Raw genomic sequence first — 12,697 nt, 5'->3', positions numbered from 1 at the left:
GGGAGGGGAAAGAGGGAGGGAGAAGCCAGCTCAGCTGAAACGGTGCTACTCAGTATATCTGGTGCTGACCCTTTTCCATCAGAGGAACTCAACACCACATTACCCTGGATAACAGGCTCATTTCACTGAGCACCGGTGGCCCAAAGTCAAATTACTGCTTTCTGAGAAGGAAACCAGAAATGCTTCCAAATTCAGCAAGCTTTGAGAGGCCTACGCTGGGACCCTGGCAGCTGGAAACAGAAATCTTTTGCCCTTTGTCTTTTCTTGAATGCAAAAAAACTGAACCCTAAAGAGACAGTCTAGGCGCGTGTGGTCAGTGGGCTCCGTGAGGTGAGGGGCCACCTGTCAGCGCTTGTCAAGTGAAGATAAGGCCCCCTAAAGGAAACACAGGAGAAATAGGACATTTGGGATTAAGCAAGAGAACTGCTGTCTCCTGACCTCAGGCTTAATGTCGGGGCCCTGAAACACACTGCTCCTGGGCCTCTGAGTCACCGTATGGGAGCAGCGTGTGTCCTGGGACTCGTTAAGAGCCTTGGCAGGTGGAGACAGAGCACTACGCCAGGAGGCACTGAAAGGGCATGAGACGGCCAGGGTTAACTTCTCATTGCTGTCACCTGCCAGCTGTGTGACCTAAGGCAAGTTCTTAACCTCTCTGAGCCTTGTCATCATCATCTGTCAAACCGACTTTCTACATTACAGGGTTGTGATGATTCAAATAATGTGTGCAAAGCACCAGAACAGTGCCTGGCACACAGAGTGAGTGTGCAAGAAATGTTAACAACTACCACTGCTGCTATTACCACCACCACCGCCGCTATATCATCATCACCACCATCACCCTCATCATCCTACCAAGCACAGAACTGGCCTTCCGAATAAGGGAATAACCCTTCATCTTCCACAATCCCCAAAATGGAGTTAAAGATGCATTAAATACCCAAGAAGGAGAGATTCAGAAGCTCCCCCAAATACCGGGAGTGCCCCACTCTTGTTGATCATGGCTGTGCAGAGAATTCCTCAAGTCCCAAGGCTAAGGAACACGTTGTAATTTTGTCCACCTCACCGGTACTCTGAACCTGGGCTCACTAAATAATCGGTTGATTGCTGTCTGGTGCCCTAATTGGTCTGACTCCAGGGAGAGGACGTGCTGATGTGCTGGTGAGAACATTCCAGGCCTTGTGGCAGTTACAGTTTGATTTAAATTAATAAATAGGCATCTCATTTATTTGTTTAAATCCCATGGAAAAACAGCCCATTCCCTGGGGAATCTCCACAGAAATTCCGCCTTTACATCCACAAACGTATTTCGATCATTCTTTGGGGCGCTGCCCAGACAGAGACGGCAATAAAGGAAAACATAAAGCATTTGTATATGCTTCCCAAATGTACAGAACGCTTTCACGTGCATTATTTCATTTGCTCCGCCCCAATCCTATAAAGTATTATACTTCTTTCTCAGGGGTTTGGTGAATGCTGCTTTTAAGGTTAACATGAATAGACAAAAGTCCTGGCCTTTTAAAAAGAAGTTGTTAGTGACATAATTGTAAGAGGGAGTGTTGGTTAGAATGAATGGTACAGAAGGTTTTATGAGGTTTTTAAAAAGCCTTTTCTTATTAAATAACTATAAAACCTCACCAAAATAGCTCAAGCTAACTTGGGAGAAGGCCAGTCATAATTAGTGGAAAACTTGAAATGCAGAATATTTTTTTAAATGTACTTTTAATATGTGAAATCCATATAGTAAAAGGAACCCATAGTGGTAAAGCGCCTGTGTCTTTCACAAACAAACAAGACTCCGTGAATTAGGCTGGGGTCCTAAAGGAAGGGAAACAGTCCCACTGTGTGAGCTTGGAGGAGCCAGGTCTGCCTGCTGGGCCTCAATTCCTTCATCTGAAAAGAAAAAGCCACCAAGGGAAAAAGGACTGGATCACCTCCAGGTACCTCCCAGCTCTACACGACTCCTCTTTTCTAATTATGTTCACACAATTAATTTGCTTCACAAATTCCTACTTCATGGCGAACTTGGAGGAAATGTAACATATTCTAAATGAGCAGGGTTCAAGTTAATGAGCTTTCACTGTCTTCCAGGCAGATTTGGAGACGAAAACGAAAATAGAAAAAGAAATGAGATCTAGTTAGTGCTCTCTCTAACACAGAATAGTGGGTTCACGAGGTCGACTTCCTCTCCCAGAGCACGTGTTTTACAGAAGCCTTAGAGAGGGTCAGGTATTTCGCTTTTTTTAAGAAAAAAAAAAAAAAGCATGAGTGAGTTGCCCATTTGTCTAACAGTGGGGAGTAAAAGGATGACTGCTGGGGTCTTTGAAGAGCACGAGACAGACACCCCCACGTGGAAGGACATACGCTGTGGGAAATCCACCCAATTTTCCAGAACATTGGGACGTTTCCAATTTCTCTTCCCAGGAAAAGATTATTCCAGTGTAGCTGCTTAGTGACAAGGTTAGGCTTTTAAAAGCAAGGTTTGATTCTCTACTGAGTGTTATAGAACTGTGCCCTCCCTAAATTCATATGTTGAAGCCCTAACTCCCCCCACCCAGCGTGACTATAATTGGAGACAGGGCTTTTAAGGAGATAATTAATTTTAAATGAGGTCATAAGGGTGGGACCCTAATTCAACAGGATTGGTGTCCTTAGAAGACGAGGAAGAGACCCCAGAGATCTCTCTGAGAAGAGGCCACATGAGGACATAGCACGTAGGTGGCTGTCTGCATGGCAGGAAGAGAGACCTCACCAGACATCAACCTTGCCTGCACCTTAACCTTGGACTTCCAGAACTGAGAAATAAATGTCTGTTGTTTAAGCCACCCAGTCTGTGGCATCTTTTTACGGCTGTCCGGAAACGTAATAACAGTACCAGCTGAAACTGAGTGCCTGCTACTGCCAGGCATTGTGCTGCAGGTTCAGATGCATTCTCCCATTTAATTCTCCCACCAGTCATACAATGGTAGGTACTATTATCGTTTCATTTTATATGAAGTATTGATTTATAAATTTGTTCATTCATTCCTTCCCCCCTTCACTCACTTATTTGACAATCATGTGGCCAGCACCAGTCATTCATTCATTTAATAAACACGTCCCCAGTGCACTTGAAACTTGCTACAGAGCAAACTGCTTTGATTCCCAGAAGGCCTATTAAGGGCACCAAATGCACGGTCCACGTGGCCCGAGTGTGACCCTGAGACCACACACACTGAGTCTTGAGTGATCAACGTGCCTCTTTACATCCCTGTCTTCTTTGCTGCAACAGCCATTTAATACCTATTGTTTCGAACCATCTCCCTTCTTTTCCTTCTCCTGCCAATTATGCGCTGACCGCCTTTCAAACCTCAAAATTGAGGTTTGCACATAATTGCTCTGACAATTCCCGTAGTATTGGGGCCAAAACTGAGGGCATCTTAATGAGATGCATCATTGCTCAGCACAGTGCATTTATTCACCAACCGTCCTGTAATTCAGCTGGGCAATTCACTTCCCACCCATCTTCCCCCGATAAAGCCTCCAGGTTTCCCTTCTCCAGCCTGAGACACTGAGCCAGAGCCTTGTGTTTCTCCCGAGCCCCCATTCATCACGGTCATTTTGCTCATTTGCAATTTCCAGAATGGAGATCAATTGGGGCTAAAATGAAAGCATTGTTTCTTGAGAAATATCTCATGGCAGGAAAGGGAGGCTTTGAGAGGCTGGTGCTACTCTCATATCCCAAAAGATGAACGTAATTGAAATCAAATAGCCCTTTCCTGATTTCATCATGCATTTGCAGACAGGAGAGCTGGTCGGCCAACACCCAACATTTTCTACCAAGTGCACATGCATGCTTCATCCACCGCAGGTGGCCTGGACCACAACTGTACATCAGCAACAAAATACTGACAACCAAATTAGGCTCAGTTCTCTACAGTTTACAAACGCTCTTGTCGGCTCACCATTCTCCTGAAAGAATCACCACTGTGATTCCTATTTTTAGAGGTGAAGGATCTGAGTCCTGGAGTCTTCATGACTTGCTCCAGAACGCCCTTGTATGGTGGGAAGGCTGGGACTTGAACTTGGGATTTCTGGCTCTCAGCATTGTCTAAAGCAGAGGTCGCCTGTGGACCAAATCCAGCCATGTCCATTCATTTACATGTTGTCAACAGCTTTGCTCAGACTACAAGGGCAGAGTTGAGTCACTGCAACAGAGACCTAAAATTCTGACTGTCTGGAAAACGTTCGTGGACCTCTGGTCTAGAGCTTAATTTAGCACTTTGGAATGTTCAAGCAGAATGGGACGGTTTGGGATGCTTTTGGCTTGTAGTATGTGGGCAGTCATGGAAATTGAGCACTGAAATATGTAGTCGGCTGACTCTGGCTATGGTTGTGTAGCTGGTGCTTCGGCCGTTGAGACACAATCACACACCCTACTATGTGCCTGGCATTACTCTAAGCATTTTATGGCTTTATGATCACTTAGACCTCACAACAAACCTATGAGGTATGTACTATGATTATCCCTATACTGACGGATAGGAAACTGAAGCACAGAGAGGTCAAGTAACTTGCCTAAGGTCACCCAGCTAGTGACTGGCAGGACTGTCTGCTCTTAACCAGAATGATCTGCTCCCCTCTCTGGGCTAGATGTTCAAGTTTAGCCTCATCTCAGTTGTGTATTAAGAGCTTGCCTCTGGAGCTTCCTTCTCTTGGCATCTACAACACGGGAGATGATACCTACCCTGCAGACCCTCAAAGAATTGTGAGTTTCAGTGAAGCTAGCCCCTGTGAAAGTACTTAGAGAACACTGGAAGTATTACATAATTGTGAAGGAAAATCGTGACAAATACAACACAAACTCCCAATATGTATTCAGTTCTTTTTTGTGTTTTTTTTTAATATATTGACTAAACACAGTGGTAGTAACTCCCACCTATGGGAACCCATCAACACAAATGTGCTCTGATGTGAATTTCAGGTGGTATGTATGGTCATCAAAGAGATGCTTACAAATGAAAGGATCTGGGCTCTACCTTCTTGGCCTGTCCCTGAAGGGCCATGAGCCATGATGAGCCAATGCCTCGGCCAATCAGGGTTGCTGGTTCACAACTTAGATTTATTGGGCATATTCATGGTACCTCACTTTATGCTCAAAACAATCTCTGAATAAGGCAGCATCACAGCACCTTCATCATCGTTCCTGCCACTTTTCACACTCACATTACTGCTGCTAGATTCTGCTTTCCTGACATCGGCGTCTCCCAGGCTTCCCTCGGACCCTGGACGTAGGTGGGAGCTTTTGTGTTAGTTTCCTATTGCTGCTGTAACAATCACGACAAAACCAGTGGCTTAAGACAACACCAATGTATTCTCTTACAGTTCTGGAGGTCACAGGTCCTAGAGTTAAGGTGTTGACAGTTTTTTCCAGAGGCTCTAAGGGAGAATCCATTTTCGTGCCTTTCCCAGCTTCTGGAGGCCACTTGCATTCCTTGGCTGGGAGCCCCATCCTCACAGCACCCTGACCTCTGCCTCTATCGGCATCCCATCTCCATCTGCCACTCTGTCTCTGGATCCTCTTACCACCCTTGTGATCACCCTGGACTCACCCAGCTAATCTAGGATAATCTTCCCATCTGAAAATCCTTCCCTTAACCACACCAGCAAAGTCCCTTCTGCCCTGTAAGGTTAACACAGCCACAGGTTCCAGGGATTGGAATGTGGACATCTTCTGTGGGGCCATGCTGCCTACCACAGTTTAGGAGGCAAGTGACTACAGGCCTTGGGTTTTAAAGGACCCTGGGTCAAGGGCAAGGTCAAGGACAGTACCAGAGAGGAAGAACAGATGTTGCTCTGGTTCCCGTAAGTGGGTGTAGCAGCTCCGGCTGCGCACTTCACCTCTGAGTCAGGCTTGGCTTTTATTCCCCAAATGGAACCTTTCCCTAGGCCTTGAGTAAGGTACCCCCAAACTGGTGGCTGTGGTCTGCGGGGTTCCCCAGGATCCTACTGCACAAAGCTTGAAATCAGAAGCACCACCACCTCCCAAGGTTTGCAGTGGGTTTGGACATTTCTATTTCGCAAGTTCAACTGCAACCGCAACCGATAAAGACAAGCAGGGTTTCTTAGGCTCAAGAAAGACTGTACCTTGTGCATTAATCAGATAACAAATGGTAGCAATTGCCAGGGGCTGTTTTTGGCCAGGCTTTATCTCAGCAAGATACTTATCATTCCTTCCCCTCGGATTGAGTTACACCCTAAAATCCTGGGGAAGGAGACTCAATTATCAATTGCAATTGACCCTCCTTCTCCTGGCTCCTGGTTTTTATTTCATTGCGATCTAGGCCTGAATCCCAATAATTTTTTTCTTTTTAGCAAAAAAAGAAAATCACTGTGTTGTATGCTGTTCTCCGATAAGACAACAATGAACAAACCAACCCACAGAAGTTTGCCACTTGCTCAAGAAAAATGACACTTTACTGAGTGAATAACAAAAACAGTAATAATAATACATTAAAAAAAAAAAAAAGAATTTCAGTTCCTCTAGATGCTCCTCATTAAGAAAGGGTTGGTAAATTATTTCTTCTATACTGATCACTCAGGATCTCAGTTCTGAAGAGAGCCACGAATCAGCCCAAGAAGGTTAAAGGCATCGTGGAAGAGAAGGCTGTTGATTAACACGAGCTCTGGAGATTACGTGTGGATTTCTATTTCTCGTTCAACCCCTTTCCCTCATGACCGTGAATAACTGGGTATCAGCCGCCTCTGAACTCCCGTAGTATCTGCTAATTCCTTTCAAAAGTCACATTTCTTTTCAGGCACCAGCTCGTCTATCCTGTAAAATGAAAGAAAACCTACTGAGAGCCAAGGCCCAGAGGCTAAACTGAGATTAACCATCCTATGAATGAGAGAGACCCAATGTAGCACGTGGGAGAAAGCGGGGGTACCATTTGTGAGCCAGTCTATGTGGTGACAAAATACGTTTGAGGGCCAGGTCCCAAGACAGCCTCCTCATTTCTAAACGTCATGCTAGCATGCAATTTCCCTACCAAATGAGATGAAATTTTCAAGTGGCTCCACCAGTCCTAGAATGAAGGTTCTTTGGGAATGATGATTACAGAATTACAAAGCTGCTGTGCTGAGGGGATGGCTGGGCTCACTGGTGAGCTGAGGAACTGGCTTCCTCTGATTCAAATTTGTTCCTCTGAAAGATTACAAGTGTCCCTTGTTAATGGACTTCCAGGCTGCTCTTGAAAAGTCGAACTCAGAATGTTCCATCTGCAAAAACGAGGGACTTAGTGTGAGTCTAGCTATACTTCTTTACTCTTAGCGATCAAGGGGTCTGGAGATGAGTTAACCCTTGCCTATAATTCCCTCTGCCAACTACTGCCATGGTCTGTGCCAGGCTGTGGATCCAACTGACACAACAGAAGCCCAGTGGATATACCAATCAGTGTGGCCAACACTTCCCCAAATGGGCAGCCCCTACCCTGGCCTTACCAAGCTGCCTGTTTGCTTTCACTGGCTCTGTGCTTTCTGCTAATTAGGAAAGAGACGTGGAATCATCCTGATTCCTGTTTGAACATTGATTCTTGGTCAGGGTTCTGGCAAGAGGATGGCAAGAGACCGCCAAACAGTGTCTCCATTGGGCTCATAACACAGATCCGGGGGGATGAACGCAAACAGGCCACTCCTGACAAGAATGAACGGAGGAGACAATTACGTATGGTCACTGTGCCTAGGCAGAGAACTCAAAGAAGCAATCTTCCAACTCTTAAACCCTCAGAAGCACTTCCTGTAACTTGCCTATTTCAGGTACCATCTCTGGCCTGAGCAATCTTGTTCCTGGTTTAAAGATGCTCTGTCTGACTCATGAGGGGTGAGCGAGTTTCTGGGAGAAACTGAGAAGCCAGGAGAGAAGTGGCCGGCACAGGGTGCCCCATCATCCTTGCTCCCCTTCGCCGCATCCTGCCCGCTGGGATAGAAGGGGCCCCAGGACCAAGCAGCATCCTTCACCCAGGTGTGCCTGGAGCGCCGTGGTCACCACCTACCAAAGGCAGGCAGGAGCCAGCCTATTTACAAGTTCTCACGGGGAGGGGGGGGTTCCATCACTACTTTAAGGACCAATGAATTGAGAATCAAATGCGTTTGGGTCACCCATGTAGTCAACGAATCTCTACGCCAGCTGAGCTGGCAGAGGTGGCCTGGTCCCAAGAACAACAGGCTGAATTGTGGCTCTGCAACTCCTTGACTGGATCGGATGACCCTGCACGTGTTACTCTAAAAGTCAATAGGCCTCTCTGTGCCTCAGTTTCCCCACCTGTAAAATGGGGACTGCTGCATTTGAAAAGCAACAACAGGGTGTTTGAATGTGAGGAACTATAAACGTCACTGGGCAAGAGAAGCTCCTCTTAAAAGTCAGTTACTGGAACCCAAACTGTGATTACAATTTTTTTTTTTTGAAAAGAACAGTGGGAAGTTTTAAATCTGCAAATGTAAAGGTAAAAAAAGAACATTTACTAACATACTTGACTCTGTGCCTCCAGCTACTGTTCTAGGCACTCAACTCATTAAATCTTCATAACAAGCCAAAGAGGTGGGAACTGCTGTTCTCCCCATTTTACAGATAAAGAAACTGAGGTACCCAGCGATTAGGTAAATGACCCAAGGTTACTCTGCCAGCAAGTATGGATTTGAACCCAGGAAGCCTGATTCCAAGAACCCCAGTTTTAACTGCTATACTATGTGGCCTCTTCAGCTAAAATTAAATAAATTATTTTCCACTCTGAGATACTTGACCAAGATCAAGCAGAAAGAGGCAGAAATTTAAACTTAGGACTTCAGGCTCTGAATTCCCTTCTCTTCCCGTTAAACTTCATTGCTTGAGATCTGCTGCGCCTGGCATTTAGAGGCAGTGGGGGGATGGGATTGGGGTGGGGGGACAGGAGAGGGTGACACCTAAAAATGTCATTTGGAGGTAAAGGCTGAAGTGGGGTGGGGGAGCATGGAGGGTCTACCTTGGGTGCCTCCTTCCTGTTTCCTGACAAAGTGAGGTCAGGAACAGCCCAAACCGCGAGGAGAACCAACTCAGACTGCGGCCACCAAGGCAGCCCAGCTCAGCTCCTCACTCAGCTCCCCTTCACCCCAGGAACTCAGCACCCAGAAAGAATGAGGCCTTTTAAAGGCATCACAGTGGCCTTCGCTTCCAGGGTCCCCGTTCAAAGTCACGTTTTCTTCCTCCAAGTTGAGCCAGTTATGAACATTCAGTGCATCCAGAGGACCCGAGAGGCTGCCCATCCAACTGGCCCACCATGGGACTGAAGCTCCCTGCCCCTGACAAGCACCCCAGGCGGCACAAACATAGTATCTGTTTTCTAAGTTTCCAGAAAGCAACAGCGTGCCCATCTCCACGAAAGGTAGGGACCTCTTCTTGGCCTCTGTCTCTGAAATCCATGCAGACCCTGTGCCACCTGTCCTTGCTCATCTAATGCACGGACAGCTGGTTCTTCTAGACGCCCCCAGGGAGCGGACTGTTCTCTCGGGAGCCCTCTCCAGTGAACACTGCTGCAGACCACCTGGGACCCTGTTAAAATGCAGGTTTCCATTCAGCAGGCTAGGGTGGGAGCCAAGGCATTTCTAACAAGCTCCTGAGTGATGCCAAGGCTGGTGGTCCCCGGACCTGTCTTTGAGTAGGAAAAAGCCAGAGCAAGTGGTTCTCAAACTGGGTTGCACGCTGGAATCAACTGGGAGCTTTAAAAAAAAGTACCGACACCCCAGAAATTCTGATTTAGTGGGTTGAATGTGTGGATGTTTTAAATTTCCTTTTTTGATTCTGAAGTGCAGCCGAGACAGAGACCCTCTGCTCTAGAAGACGGAGTTCCCTTTTAACAGGCAGAAGACGAGCCAGTTACGTGGAGCCCTGCCTTCCAAATGACCTGAATTTCAACTGGCTCATGTGTCCCCCCAGGATCATTTCCTCCTTTCTGGCTTTTGTCCCTGAATAACAATAACAGCAAACATCAAACAGCGAACACCTATGTCGGCCTCATTCTGCGGATTCAAATTTAATCCTCACAAGAACCCTATGAGGTAGATGCTAGTAATGTATTATCCTCATTTTGCAGGTGAAAAACCCGAGGCACAGAGAAGGTAAGAAGCTTCCCCAAGTCACAGCTGGCAGGCGGTGGCTCTGGGGTTCCAGCTGGTTCTAAGGCCCGTGCTCTTAACCACGCTAGCCGTGGTTAGGGCCTCAGACATGCCCCTTTCTCTCAGAACTTTTCCCCAAATACTGGGACAGGATGTGAGGCCTGGATCCAAGCAAGCAGTGGGCTGGCCGAGCTCTCCATAGCCAAGCCCTGCACTGGCGAGATGCCGTTACAGCTGTGGACGTATCTGTGGATGTCCTGTAGGGCACAGGCTGGAGATGGAATAGACATGCAGAGCGGTTTCTCCAAGAGTCCAAATGATTGCCAGAACTGCATGCTGGCCATTTTGTGGCTTTCAACCCCTGACAGAAGACAAAGGGGAGGAAACATTGCAACAGGCCATTTTAGGCAGCAGCGGAGTCTGCCTGGGCCTCCCACCCCTGTGGCATGTTCCAGCTTCCTTCCAGAGCAGCTCTGCACCTGCCAAGGCTGGAGCAGGGCCAACTTGGCAGTGTCCTCTGGCATGGTCATGTAGACACTGAACAGCAGACTATCAGCTGGAGACACTGGAGCTGCAGACTTTTCTAGAAGTCAGGAGCTACTGTCAAACCGGTTTTCACGCATCCCTGGGCTGCCGGTCATCACCAGAGGGGCATGGATGGGGTGCCCGCCCAGGAGGGACGGTGCTCCAGTCCCCTGATAGTCAGGACGTCCTCTCCCCTTAGCTGGTGTTTATGCGGGGGAGGGCAGGACCAGATGGTCCCCTGTGTGTCACCTCTCCTGTGTCTTTGCTCAGTCAGGGTGACAAAGGCTACACAAACACAGGAGCACATACGGTGCACACAATCCCACGTGCGCACGCCTCGCTTAACTTCCTGGTCCATCTACACTCCTCCAGCACCGAATACCAAACTCAAATAAAGCTTTGTTTTGTGATGGACAGTTTACTGGCCTGAGTTGCCCACTAGAGTATGAACTAACAGAGGTCAAGGACTTCCTTGTCTTAAGTGCCCCAGCATCTAGCACAGCGCTATACACACGGCAGGTGTCACTGGTTGCACTGCGCCACCCCTCCCCCGCCCAATCCATATGTTGAAATCCTAGCCCCGGTACCTCAGAAGGTGACCTTATTTGGAAAGAGGGTCACTATAGATGTAATTAGTTAAGATGAACTCCTATTAGAGCAGGTGGGCCCTCATCCACTGCGTCTGGAGTCCTTATAAAACAGAGAGATTTGGACACAGACACACACACACACACACACACACACACACACACACACACAGGGAGAACGTCATATGAAAACAAAGGCAGACTGGGGTGATGCCTCTACGAGCAAAGAAAGCCAAAGAACAGCAGCAAAAGCTGCCAGAAGCTAGAAATGGGGCATATAACAGATTCTTCCTCGGGCTCTCAGAAGGAACCAACCCTGCCAACACCTTGATCTCGGACCCGCAGCTTCCAGAAATGGGAAACGATACATTTTCGTGGTTTAAGCCGCCCAGTTTGTGGTCCTCTGTTAACGGCAGCCGTAGGAAATGAAAACGGTAGGTATATAATAAGGGGGGGAAGGAAAGATGGCATCCAGGAAGTTCAGTCCCATTCCATTCAATGCATTTTTACTGGGTTCCTACTTGTGCCACCTGCTCTGGAAGAAGGAGGGAAGCAGGGAGGAGGGGAGGGAAAAGGAAACAGGGCTGAATGTGGGCTGTGTACTGAGGAAGGGCGAGGTCTGGATTAAGCAGTCCCCTCCCCGCCCCTCCCCCCATTCCTTCTGAGTCTGTGACTCACTTTCTCCAGTTCTTTCAAGCATCCAGTTCCCTGTACCTGTTCTCTCCACGCTCCCCACACTGTCACACGCCAGTCTCAAGACAGAATCTTATAAAACCGAAGCTGAGAAGTTAGGACAGCACTGTAACGCTGAGCAGGTTCCTGGGCCGTCGCTACCGCGAGCTGGCCAAAAACTGGATTCCCACGGTGGGCGTGCGGGGCGCCACAGGCGCCGTGGGACTGGTGTGGGCCACCGGCTGGCAGCTGATTCTGGACTGGGTACCCTACAACAATGGCAAATTTAAGAAGGACAATTAATGAAACCGACGCCCCTCAGACGCCTCTGGAATCTGGTGGTGCTGCCTACTTCCATCCACATCTGAAACAGCCCATGCTCTTGGGATGGACCTCGAGGAAATACACAGTTAGACTTTTCTACGTTTGTGAAAACAGCTTTGGTGTGTGAATGCACACAGCATTAAACCTCTCTCTGAAAAACTAACAAACAAAACCTAACTTGAGGTGTAAATGACCAGTGTCTTTCTAAGTGTCAGCCCTTCCATGGTCCTTGCACTTGGACTTTTGGAAGGATGTTTTTTAGGAGAAACGTCAGGCCTCAGCCTGGAGTGGAGACGTCCTCTTCAGACCAAGGACTTACTCAGCCCCAGCAAGCCTCCCGCCTTGATGGTTGGCTGCCTCGGTGTCTCTGGGGGCACGAAGCCCTGGTCGCCTCCTCAGCATGATCTCCACACACCGGGCTTGCTCAAGGCCCAGGGACAGGCGATTCGCTCAGTGCCAAGCACCTA

The 12,697-nt window shown here is 47.9% G+C and overlaps 1 pseudogene; it reads left to right on the top strand.

Moving 5' to 3' along the window:
* Positions 1-12,209, top strand: part of LOC103068399 (cytochrome b-c1 complex subunit 10 pseudogene) — a 19,585-nt pseudogene extending 7,376 nt beyond the window's left edge.
* Positions 12,210-12,697: the final 488 nt, after the last annotated feature.

This window comes from Lipotes vexillifer, unplaced genomic scaffold, assembly GCF_000442215.2.
Source record: "Lipotes vexillifer unplaced genomic scaffold, Lipotes_vexillifer_v1.1 scaffold1531, whole genome shotgun sequence".
NCBI classification, from domain to species: Eukaryota; Metazoa; Chordata; class Mammalia; order Artiodactyla; family Lipotidae; genus Lipotes; species Lipotes vexillifer.
This window is presented reverse-complemented; position numbering and strand designations above follow the sequence as displayed.